The sequence below is a fragment of the Stenella coeruleoalba genome (assembly GCF_951394435.1).
Source record: "Stenella coeruleoalba genome assembly, chromosome: 19".
NCBI lineage: Eukaryota > Metazoa > Chordata > Mammalia > Artiodactyla > Delphinidae > Stenella > Stenella coeruleoalba.
The window spans coordinates 36,177,270-36,190,314 of record NC_137165.1 but is presented as its reverse complement, the minus strand read 5'-3'; the positions used below and the strand labels follow the sequence as shown (position 1 = coordinate 36,190,314).

General features: G+C 35.4%; 1 protein-coding gene across 11 annotated transcripts in view; it reads right to left on the bottom strand.

Annotated features, from left to right (window-relative positions):
• MBTD1 (mbt domain containing 1) overlaps nt 1–13,045 on the bottom strand; it is a 66,584-nt gene that overhangs the window by 49,211 nt on the left and 4,328 nt on the right. For 2 of the 11 annotated variants that reach the window (XM_079906103.1, XM_079906104.1), the window contains one exon: nt 12,583–12,680. The exons of the other annotated variants lie outside the window; for them this stretch is intronic. The gene's annotated coding sequence lies outside the window, so the exon portion shown is untranslated. The remainder of the gene's footprint in view (nt 1–12,582; nt 12,681–13,045) is intronic. 11 annotated transcript variants of the gene reach the window in all.

The window sequence follows — 13,045 nt, the reverse complement described above, 5'->3', positions numbered from 1 at the left end:
CAACTGGGGGCAGTGGATATTAGCCCCCTGGTAGATATTTGGCAATATCCCTTAAGAGGACTGGAGGAAAAGAGTCACATTCCTTTGCATTAACATGACAGGAGAGTCCAAAACGCTGTTTAGTGCCACTGGTGAGAAACCCTGATTTAAACTGAGGCTTTATGTTTTTGGTTATAAGTGACAGAAACCTAATTAAACTGTGGTTCCTAATTTGATGAACAAACTGAATTTGGTAGGGGCTAAGCAGAAACCAATTTTATTCTCTCATTATTGTCCCTGAATATTTGAGGATCCCTCTTTATTCCTCAGACAAAATCTTAGTCAAAGCCTTTAGCTTTTTTCCCTGGTATTATGATCTCTTTATCATTCATTTCTTAAATTTGCCATCTTACAGTTCTAAGAGCAGAGTTCCTAAGTTTAAAAAATCCCAAATAATGGGTATGTTGTCTTCACCTGGGTTAAGTGCATGCCTAGGGGTATTCAACCAGAGGGTCAGGGGCATAAAAGAACAGAGCAGCTCCAAAGACAATTATGTGGATGAATGGAATGAAAATTTCCAAGAGAGAAAAACAGGGGGTCAGGTCAACTCAGTATCACGCACATAAACACACACACACAAATGATACTTGTTTAAAGGCTGAGAAAGAAGATTTCTGATGGGTGAGAGGAGGATCTTTTTAGGCAGAGAACAGCATAGGTGAAGGCACATCAGCAAGAGGCCATCAAGCACCCCCTCTTTGAGCATGGACTATCTACACAAATTATTTGGAATTCTTTCACATAGATTTCCTCTCCTTTAAAAACTTCGCCTTTTTGGGTTTGCAGTTTTCTCATCATTAGATTCAGACTGTATATTCCCAGTTGAAATACTACATAACTCATGCTACTCAGGATAGTAAACCCAGATTATATGATGTTCATCTGCCCCTTATTGGTGATGATAAGACTTGGTCTAGCTGTGGGATCTGGTTCTCCACTGGTGTTTTACTGTTTTCCCTCTTTTAATAAGCAACCTATGGAAGACACTTCAAGACCATGCAAATATACTGCTCATCAAAATTTCACTCCAGATTTAGCATCCAATGATTCTTGCCCAATCTTTTACTATGATTTTCCAATCCCAGAATTCCTTCCATATTCATCAGTTGGCATTCTTCTGTCAGGAAGATCCTTCTTTTTTCTCTTATGGGTATTAACTCCTGGATTCCAACTTTTCAATGGTTTGTAATTCTTTATTGTCCTTTGTTATTTGGGGGCTCAAATCATGACAGATTCAGCCAGTGGGAACCCATTCAAGCTGACTCCTGTGTCATTCTGACATGCCCCTATCATTTTTGAACAATTTTTTGCTTTCTGGCATAACAAGACATTCTAATTCTAGGCTTATCTCACTTTCCTGTCTCAGCTCTGGAATCAACCATTTCTCCAAAGAGCCTTGGTTTCTTTTACTAGGAATGTTAGAAATAAAGATCTAGGTGGTCCATGTGTTCATTGCTACTGGGGTATCTCTTTGCTTCTGGAGCCTTTCAGTGCATGTGAGTTGGAATATATATGCAGACATGTATGTGACATATGACTTATGTATATATACAATGTATTTTCAAAATCATAAGTTTACACTTACACCTCCAATTAGAATCCATCCCCACAGGGCTTTTCCTTACCTTGTTACATCCGTATTTGTCTCTCTCTTCTTCTATTGAAAACCCTGGCTTCCAACAAAATTAACATTTATTCATTTGCTCCATCCTTTTATATATTTAAATAGTTTCAGAGCATAACATCCATACTGCTACAAAAATGAACTTTTGAGTTCAGAATTTCTTTGTAGTCCCTTCTCCTCAAACTGAGGAACAGAGTACTGAGTTTTAGAGTTACTTGGATTAGCTATTTCTCCCTCCTTCAATTGTCAGTTTGAAATAAGTTGGTTTTGGTTTGCTTTTGGTTTTAGTCTCCCTTGACATCCTTATTGAGTTAATTTCATTTACTGGGACTATCAAAAAAATCACCCTGCTTTCAAATATAAACAGCTATACAAAAAGGTATAACTTGGAGAAATATTTCCTTCCCTTACCTCGCCACTGTCTCCTGTAGGTGGGTAACCAACTTTATTGCTTTCTGGTTCATCTTTCTTATGTGTGTATGTTTTAAAAAGGTAAACAGGTATATTTATGCTCCCTTATATACACAAAAGGCCACATACTAAATTCCTCTGTCCTTTAATTTAGAAATACATCCTGGAAACCACTTCATTTCAGGGCACAGACATCTTCCTCATTCCTTTTTAAGCTGCGCAGTTCTCCACTGTGCGCATGTTTATTCAATCAATTTCATTTGGACACAATAGTTTTCAATGTTTTGCCAATAACAAATATTGCTGCAATGAACATATATACATGTATATATACATCCACACATATATGTATATAAATTGTTTGAGGTATAACTTCAGGGTATATTCTCAGAAGTGTGACTGCTGGGTAGAATGGTGAATGTTTTGTTAGATATTGCCAAATTCCCCTCCACGGAAACTTTATCATTTTGTATTTGCTCCAGCAATACTGGGAGTTTTTTTTTTTTTTTTTTGCCATATAATATGCTGGATGAAAATGGTATGTCAGTAGTCTTTTATCCCCTATTTTTAAAAAAAACTTTTTACTTGGAAATAACTCCAAATTTACAGAAAAGCTGTAAATATAGTACAAAGAAATCCTGTGTATTCTACTCAGATTCACCAATTACTAGAAAATCGCTCCATTTGTTTTATTCTTCTCTCGAAATATATAGATGTTTTTCTGAACCATTTGAGAGTGAGTTGCATACAATTTTTTTTTTTTTTTTGGCAGCAGCATGCAGCATCCTAGTTCCCTGACCAGGGATCAAACCCATGCCCCCTGCAGTGGAAGTGTGGAGTCTTAACTACTGGACCACCAGGGAAGTCCCATACATGTCTTTTTATTCCAAACTACTTCAGTGTGCATTTCCTGAGACTATAAACATTCTCTCATCACTATAGCACAGTTATTAGTTTCAGGGAATTTAATGTTAATACTTTGCCCTAATTTACCATCCATATTTCAATGGACCCAATGTCCTTTATAGAATTTCTTCCCTCTAGTCCAGCATCACATGCTGTATTTGTTTCCTTTAATCTAGAAGATTGTTTTTGGAGAATGTAGGCCTCCTCTCTTTTTTTTTTTAATAAGCAAGAAATAAGAAAATTTATTATATTAGTATTAAGTTACAATATAAGGGCAAGCTATATATATATATATATATATATATATATATATATATATATATATATATATATATATATATATATATATATATATAAAGAGACAGAGAGAGAGACAGAGATAAATGTACATACATCACCAGTTTGGGAGAACTTACATCACCAAGTTGGGAGAACAAGCAATATATATATAGATAGAAATAAAAGTGCATACAGCATCAATTGGGGAAACACCTACATCCAGACCCAAGCAATGCTGGGAAGACCTCTCCTCTTTTTAATGGGATGCTTTTCATATGGGGTTCATCTGAAGTTTCCTCATTTTCAGGTTATATATCCCCATAATACTACATAAGTGATATATCCTTCTCAAGAGTATTACATCCAGAGGCACAAGATACATATCTGCCCCTCAGTGGTGATGTTCATTTTCATCACCCTGCCAAGGTGTTGTCCAGTTTTTCCAGTATACTTACCATATTTCTCCTTGCAACTAATAAGCAATCTTGGGAACACATTTAAAACAAACTAATACAGTTGCTCACTGAAATTCTACCCCCCTCATCCCTAAATTAGGCATCCAATAACTCCTGCAGAACCAAACATTATGATGTCTGCAAAATGATTTTCTAGTGCTAGGACTCTCTTACCAGTCAGCAGGAAACTCTCATCATCCCCTTTATATATCTATCTACCTATTCATTATCAGTATGAGTTCACTAACTCTTATTTCCCCACCCCACCACCCTAGTTCATAATTCATTTCTGTCTTTAATTATTTGGGGGTTCAAATTATCCCAGATTTGGCTACTAGGATCCCCTTGAACTGACTCCCATGTCATCTTGACATGCCCACATCAATTTTTGAGCAGTACCTTACTTTCTGGAATATCAAGATATTCTAGGATCATTTTAAACCCTACACTGCTCCAGCTCCTAAATCAACCTTTTCTCCAAGGAGATCTCATCCTTTTTAGTGGGGACTGGTATTAAAAACCAGTATAGTTCTACACTAAGCCATTTTTGTACCTTTCTGTATATGTGTGTGGACTTGTCTGTTCTTATCTCTTGCCCTTTATTCTTTAAGTGTTTTTAATCTTTTAAATGTTTTTTCAAAACTCTTTGTATTTAGGAATTTACCCTAAATTTACCTCTGTTATATATGGCATATTTTGATTTTATGGAATTTTTTGCCATACAATTAAATAAAAATTTTTTAATGTAGTAAAACTTATCAGTATTTTCTTTCATTGTACCTTGAGTCACAGAAAAATTTCCCTTATACCATGGTATAGAAAAATTCACCCATATTTTGTTATTTACATCTCTGATCCATTTAGAGTTTATTCTTTTTTTTTTTTGCGGTACGCGGGCCTCTCACTGTTGTGGCCTCTTCCATTGCAGAGCACAGGCTCCGGATGCGCAGGCTCAGCGGCCATGGCTCACGGGCCCAGCCGCTCCGCGGCATGTGGGATCCTCCCGGACCGGGGCACCAACCCGTGTCCCCTGCATCGGCAGGCGGACTCTCAACCACTGCGCCACCAGGGAAGCCCCTAGAGTTTATTCTTATGTATGGTATAAACAGTGGTCCTAATATTATCTTTTCCCAACTATCTAGTTGTACCATCGCTTTTTACTAAAATGTCCCTTTTGTCAGAGTGCTTTGAAATACCACTTTATGTTTTAGATTTCCATATGTAGTTGTGTCCACATCTAAACGTTATACTATCTTATTGGTCTGTCTATTCATGTGCCAATAGCTTCCTTTTTAAATTAGAGAGCCTTTCTAGTATAGTCTGAAATCTGGTAGGCCTAGACACCCGCCCCCAATATTCTTCCTTTAATGCTTTGATATTCTTGCATGTTTTATTTTTCCAAATGAACTTCAGTATTAACTAGCTTAGTTCTATACCAAAAAATTGTTGGGTATTTTTATTAGGGCCTCATTAGATTTACTAACTTCGGAATCTTCATAATGTTGAAATGTCTTAACTGAGAACAAGAAATGTTGTACAGTTTGCATCATATAGGCTTTTGAACAATTCTTGTTAAAAGGAAATCCTTATGAATTTAAGTATTTTATTTTTCGTGGCTAATGTAAATGCAATTCCCTTTTGTTATATTGTTGAATTGACTGAGTACACTTAGATTTATTATTTTATATCCTGCAATCTTGCTAAATTATTTGGAAAGTTTTATCATTGATTTTCTAGGGCTTTCCAGATACACTATAATGTCACTGGCAAAGAAACTTTTCTCTTTTCCACTAAGCTTATAATTTTCTTTTTCCTAACTGTATTTTTTGCATTTGCTTTATTTATTTATTTATTTTTGGCTGCGTTGGTCTTCGTTGCTGCACGGGCTTTCTCTAGTTGCGGCGAGTGGGAAGAACTCTTCGTTGCTGTGCGCGGGCTTCTCACTGAGGTGGCTTCTCTTGTTGCAGAGCACGGGCTCTAGAGCACAGGCTCAGTGGTTGTGGTGCACGGGCTTAGTTGCTCCGCGGCATGTGGGATCTTCCCAGACCAGGGCTCAAACCCGTGTCCCCTGCACTGGCAGGCGGATTCTTAACCACTGCGCCACCAGGGAAGCCCCAGGATTAAGATATTTTGATGTATGTATGTATGTGAGTGTGCATGTGCACGAAAATCATGTTAAGGAAGGATCTATCCATTCCTGTTTTCTTAAAAGTTTTTATTAGGAATAGGTGTTGAATTTGTCACAGACTTTCCCAACATCTAAAAAGAGAATGACTGTTCTCCTTAGAGCTATTAATATGGTAAATTATATCAACAAACTTCCAAATACTGAATCATTCTTGTACTGCTACTATCAAGCTCACTTCATTATAATGTATTTGAATATTGTGTTAAGAGATTGCACAATATTTAGGATTTTGCACTGATATTCATAAATGTCTAATTTTCATTTTTTTGCACCATCTTTATCAGGTTCAGAAATCAGTATTAGTCTTGCTTCATAAAAATAATTAGAAAGTTTTCCTTCATTTTCTGTGGTCTGAAATGATTTGTGTAGCATTGGGACTACATGCTATCTAAAGGTTTTGCAGATTCCCTTGTGAAATCACTCAGGCCTGGTGTTTTGTGGGATAGCTCCTTGATAATTTCCATAAAAGAAATAGAGAAATTTACCTAAGTTTTTAAGAAACTCTCTAGTGAGGTCAATTTTCTCAAACTGTATTTTCCTAATAATCCATTTCATCTAGGTTTTCAAATTTATTTGCACAGTGTGTGCAAAATAGTTGTGTAAGATTTTCTCAATTTCTTCTGTATCAAGTTATTTCCTTATTTCTTATTTTGTATGTTTGTGCATTCTCCTTTCCCTCTTGATTAAACTAGCTAGTGGTTTACATACTTTGTGAATTTTCCCACAAAGGTCCAGGATTGACTCATCAATTTTATGTATAGTTTTTCTGTCCTTTAATTCATTAACTTCTACTTTTATCTATTATTCCCTTTTTTTGTGTGTTTTGCTTTGCTCTTTTTGTTTCTGAATTGGGAATTATTTATTTTCAATCTTCTATATTTACTATGCTAAAGTAACCGGATTAGGCCGAAGGTGGAGTTGCTCATGCTAAGTCCCAAGTCAGAAAGCCAAAATTTAGTGGTTAGTTTTCTACACTCAGCTCTTCCAGAAAAAGATAAGCCTAAGTCAACCTATCAGCACAAGTTACTTGACCCAGCTCCAAGACTTCCTTTTGCTCCATTAAGGCCAGCAACCCCATTTTAACCAATCAGCAAACGCCCAGTATAACTTCCTTGCTCCTCCTGCTCACTTTGGTCTATCAAAATCTCTTGGCCTTCTGCAGCTCTTCAGAGCTCCTTTCTACCTGCTAGACTGGATGTTGCCCAATGTATCAACTGCTGACAAAGCCAATAAAATCTTTAGAATTTACTTTTGAATTTTCCTTTAACAGCTGATAATTTAGGAGTACGAATTTTCCTCTGCTCACTGCTTTAAACGTATTCCACAGATTCTGGTATGTATGTAGCATTTTCATTATTATTATTTATAAATTTATTTATTTATTTACTTTTGGCTGCTTTGGTTCTTTGTTGCCATGTGCAGCTTTCTCTAGTTGCAGCGAGCAGGGGCTACTCTTCGTTGCAATGCGCGGGCTTTTCATTGCAGTGGCTTCTCTTGTTGTGGAGCATGGGCTCTAGGCGTGTGGGCTTCAGTAGTTTTGGCACATGGGCTCAGCAGTTGTGGCTCACGGGCTCTAGAGCATAGGCTCAGTAGTTGTGGCACACGGGCTTAGTTGCCCTGCGGCATGTGGGATCTTTCTGGACCAGGGCTCGAACCCATGTCCCCTGCACTGACAGGTGGATTCTTAACCACTGTGCCACCAGGGAAGCCCCATTATTATTACTTTTTAGAAACTCTGTAATTTGTTTGCATTCCCTGTTTATCCAAAAGTTGATTTTTTTAAATTGAGGCATAATTTTGAATGCATATCAAAGATGCTGAACTTTTCAAGTTCAATCAAGATGCTGAAATTTTCTATCACTCTAGAAAGCTCCCTCATGTCCTTTCACACTCAGTTTTTCTCCTCCTCCCAGTTTTAGCACAATTGCTTAATTTTGCATATATTTAAGATTTTACATAAATGGAATAAAACTATATGGACATTTTGAGATTTATCCATGTTATTGCATGTATAATGGTTCAACGCTTCTTACTGCTGAGTGAAACTGAACTTTATCAATGTATTAGTCTATCCATTCTCCATCCAGACTTGAATACTATGAATAAAACTGCTATGAACTTTTTTGCACAAGGCTTTCTAACATATAATAGAAGGTTTCTAAATTTCAAGATGGAAGTGCCCTTTTGCTTTTTGGTTTTGCTTTTGCTTTCTTGAATGGAACCTACTGATGTTTTCCTAATTTAGCAACAATTTTTATGAATACTCTGTGTTTGAAATATAGTGTCTACTAGGATGTAGCAATGGATATACCTGATGATCTGCCTTATTATGTGGTTTAGATCTTTTATAACCTTATTTTTTGTCTACAACACCTATCTTGTGCTAAGAGTATTAAAGTCTCCAATTTTTAGTGCTTTTCACTACTTGCATTTTTTATAGCTTCTGATTTACACAGATTGTTGCTGTTATTTGGTTCATATATACAACTATTGTACTTTTGTTGTGAATTGTGGTTGTAGCATTATAAACTGTCCTCTTTTGTCTTGTTCAATGCTTTTTGGTTTGACTTCTACTTTATCAGCATTGCCAATCCTGTTTTCTTATTATTTGTTTGCCAGGTATATCTTTGTTCATTCTTTTACTTCTACTGTTTTAAGGGCCTATTGTACATTATAAAGTGGGTTTTGCTTTTCTAAGCCAATTTGAAAATATTTTTAATTGGCGATGCGCCACTATTTCTTGCTGTGTATGTTGCTTTTGAGAAACCCAATACCAGTCTAATTCTCTGGCCCTTGTAAGTCACTTCATCTTTTTACCCTGGAGGCCCTGAGAATTTTTATGAATCTTTAAAGTTGTATAGCTTTACTAGAATATTATCTTGGAGTTTATATTCTGGTATGAACTTTTCATATATTCAAAATTCAAGATTCAGATCTTTTATTTCCAGAAAGTTTTCTTGATTATGCATTTAAATGTTATGCTTTTATTCCTCTGCCTTCTTGAGAGACACCAATTACATGTGAGACTTTTTGTACCCACCTTTCACTAAAACTGTCATTTTCATTCTCTTAGTTTTGTTTTTCTTCTATGTCTTTTATCACATTTGCATTTGACTCTATTGTTTGTTGGGAAACTTGTAACTTAGTCTTCATTTCTGATATGATTTTTTTCCTTCTACTTTCTCAGTTTAATCTAATCTGACCTTATTTCATCCTGTTTTTTGTCCCTTTCTGTTCTGTGTTATATTTCTGAGTGAAGGTATTTTTTTACCCTTATCTCCAAATATGGTCTGAAGATGTTTTATTTCATTTTGAGTATTATTGTGTCAATTTTCTTCTGCCTCACGTTTTTCTTTTTTGGGGGAGTAGAGATATTCATCAGCTGATATGCTTTGACTCACACTGTTTCTTCTCAGAGAAGTTCTGTATGGATGTGATCCATTCTTTTCTATTTCTATTCATTTCATGGTCAAAGTTCCTAGTTAAAGAACATCCTCTTTCTTTTTCTGAAAGATTATTAATTTTTTCCTCTTCCTTCTTTCTCTTTATCCATGACTCCAAGTCTCCATGTCTTCACTCCTTCCCTATGAAGCACTGGTAATTTCAGCTTACCAATTCTGGTATTGCTTGCATTCAAGCTCTTCTCTGTGGCTGGAACTGTGAACTATCAGATTTCAAACCTGTGTTCAGTATTTTGGAACTTAAGTGATGAATTTCTCTCTTTTGGAAGTGGTACTTTTGTGCTTCATCTAAGCCTTCCATGTCCCTAAACTCTTTCAACAAACCTGTTAAGACTTCCCTTTCCCACTCTTCATATGGGCAGGAGGAGCTCTTGGAATCTGATTTCTCTGCTTATAGCTAATTTGAAGGTTGTGGTAATCTGTTTCTTAATGCTGAAGGCAGGGGTGGTGCGTGATTTATACATGCTTTTTTATTGGTTTATAGGTAGGTGGGTGGGAAAATTGCATCAGGCTTCTGCCACTGTTCTCCAGACTTAGAAGTCTATACATACATGTTTAAGTAGTATATTAGAATATATTATCTTAGAAATATTGCTTTTGTCATTTTCTGAAACACTTCCCCTGTCACACATTAGATTCACTTTTTGTATCACTTGACAGTTTTCCAGAGTAAGTGTTGTTCATTTTCATCTAATTTGGTTTAGAAACACATTTTCTCTACAGGAGTTTATTTGTAAATTCCGCAGTAACCTTATGAAATACTTTTGCTCCTTATTTGTAAAAAGTCTGTTAAGATTAGTAATACAACTAATATAAGTCATACAACTTAAAGGATGCTTAATATGTGCTAGGGACATTCTAAGCACTTAATATGTAGCAATGCATTTAATCCTTACAAATATTATTACTCCCTTTTTACAAATGAGGAAGCAGAGGTTCAAACGGATTAAGTAATTTGCCCAAGGTCACAGAGCTAAAATGAACACTAGTAATATGAATCAAGGGAATAATCTTAAATCTATGTTCAATTTTAACCTCCTTTCTCTTTCTTTCTTAATTATGGTTCTATCAGCTAACTTCTGTAAGCACAGAAAACAAATATCAAATAAAACTGTTTCAGGTAATGTGCCATTCTGAACACACTGCTCTTCAAAATAAAACTGAAAAACCATGTTAGGTGACTACTCAAGGCTTTGAATATAAGGTGATGGGATGACTGCAGGTGGTGAGACCTTGCCTAATATTAGGGCATATATGGTAACTCCTCAACTAGCACAGAGGAAGTCAAAATATAATACCTAAAATTCATACATCAGGTAATGGAAGTCTAATATTTAGAATTATGGAGATGGATATTAGATCAAAAAGATAAAAGAATTAAAAGTAGTTGTCTCAGGACTTCCCTAGCAGTCCAGTGGTTAAGACTCCGTGCTTCCACTGCAGGGGGCATGGATTTCATCCCTGGTCAGGAAACTAAGATCCCACATGCCATGAGGCACGGCCAAAAAAAAAAAAAGTACTTGTCTCATGAAAGCTGAACTGGGAAGAGAAAAAAAGATTGCTGCAAGGGATCCTTTTTGGGGGTACACTTCTACTATTGTTTACATGGTACTATCAAGTGCATGCATTTGTTTTATAAAAATAAAAGTTAATTTTTATAAAGTATAAACTACCTCTAAAGAATTCAATAATTGGTAAAAAAATTGAGAGACTGATGATATCTGGCATTGGTAAATTTATGTATGGGAGAAAAAGCACTCATATACACTTGGTAGGAAGGCAAACATATGCCATCTTTTTGGAAGGCAATTTGCATTACTTATGAAAGCTTAAAAAAAATGAGCATGCCTTTGACCAGGGAATTCCACTTTCAGGAATCTGTCCTTCAGAAATACTCATAGGACACAAGAATCCATGTGGAAGGATATTTCTTGCAGCAATAATGTAATAGTGAAAAACTGAAGGCAATCTAACCATCAGTAGGGGGGTGATTTACTATAGGTAAAATACTGAGTAAAAAGTATTTGAAATACTGAAAAAAAGTAAATTGCCAAATACGAATAATATGACTCATTTTTTATTAAAAGAAACAATATATGCTAGTATATGCACAGATTGATATATCTGTGTTTGTTTATGTATGCATTTAGAAAGATCCTGAAGGAATAGCTAAACTGTTAACAGTGTGAGAATGGGATGGGAGGATAATTTTAACTTTTCCATATTTTTCATTATTTTTTTTAAAAACAGTAAATATGTAACACTTCTATAATGAAAAATAAAACAAAAAAGAGGTTTTTAGAGTGACAAAATGTAGGAAGTCATAAATTGCAGTAGAATTTCATTTTCCTACCGTGACTGTAACCCTGATGAACCTTCCTCCTTATAAAATCTACAAAGGAATTAAAAAGTATAACCATTAACTTATTTGTATAATCACCCCACAGGTTGCAATAGAAGTGTAAACCTCTCCAGGAGAAATTTTACAGAAAATATTTGAGATTCTAAATGCAAGCACATATAAATATGCAACCAAGTCCTAATAGCATAATTTCAACATGAATAAACTAATCAAAAGTTAACCAATTCTCCATTATCCACACTAACAGGGTACAGTGACCCATATAATTATCAAAGTTTTATATTTAGTCATGGAATATAAGTTTTCTAGTACCTTAAGTCTGAACGTTGTATGTGTGAACTGACAAAGTTCAAAATAAGAATTAACAGATACTCTATGATGACTGGACTCAGTAAGAGCTACTTAGCTCTTGCTGCTTTCTTCCTCATACCACTATCAAGATACAATTCACTGGGCTAAACAGAAAGGCCTTCTGGCTTTCTAAATTTACTATTAGGAGAAAAATAAATGGTAAGGATTTGGGATTGTTGGGTTTTTGTTTCCCACAAGTTCAATGTGAAAGAGTAAGTCCATGTCAAAAATACAGTCATCGAAACTGAAAGCAATAATATCCTGAATATCCCACCTAGAGAAAGTGAAAAGTACCCAGAGAAGGACAGGAGAGGACAATGTTCTACATAACAATACTCTAAGATTTAAAGCAACAGTGAGCAAAGGGAAGCTATCTTTGATATATAAAAAATACAAATTTCTATCTCTTTGGGTTCAAGTCCTGGTTCTATTACTCAGGACTTTGGATGTAACAATTATTTGGGTCTCAGTTTCCCTTTCTTCTAAATAAGGAAAACACCACTTACCACACAGGAAGGATGTTTGAAAAATAAAATAATTCACATGAATGCACTTTCAGTTCTTCAGAAGAAAGTTATGAATCCTTAAGTATGAACCTGAAAAGCTAATTAAAAATAAGATGACCTCGTCAAAATTAAGTCTGAAATACAGTAACCGAGAGGGTCTTTGAGATCATTCATTATCAGCTATCAATTCTACTCCAAATAACTGAATTCATATTAAGGCTGGGCTGAAGTGTAAATGTAATTTAAGTAATCAAACAAGAGCATTTATAATGTTAATGTAGCAAAAATAAGTTAAATAGGTTATTCAGCATCATCTTGATTTGATATACCTAAAAATACTGATGCAAAATGATGACATTCTCTTGGTGTTTATCTTTTAAAAATATATTTGGAGCTGGTTGCTCAAAAGATACACAATCACTAACAATAAACACTATAGGGTATTAATAATGGAACAATTGAA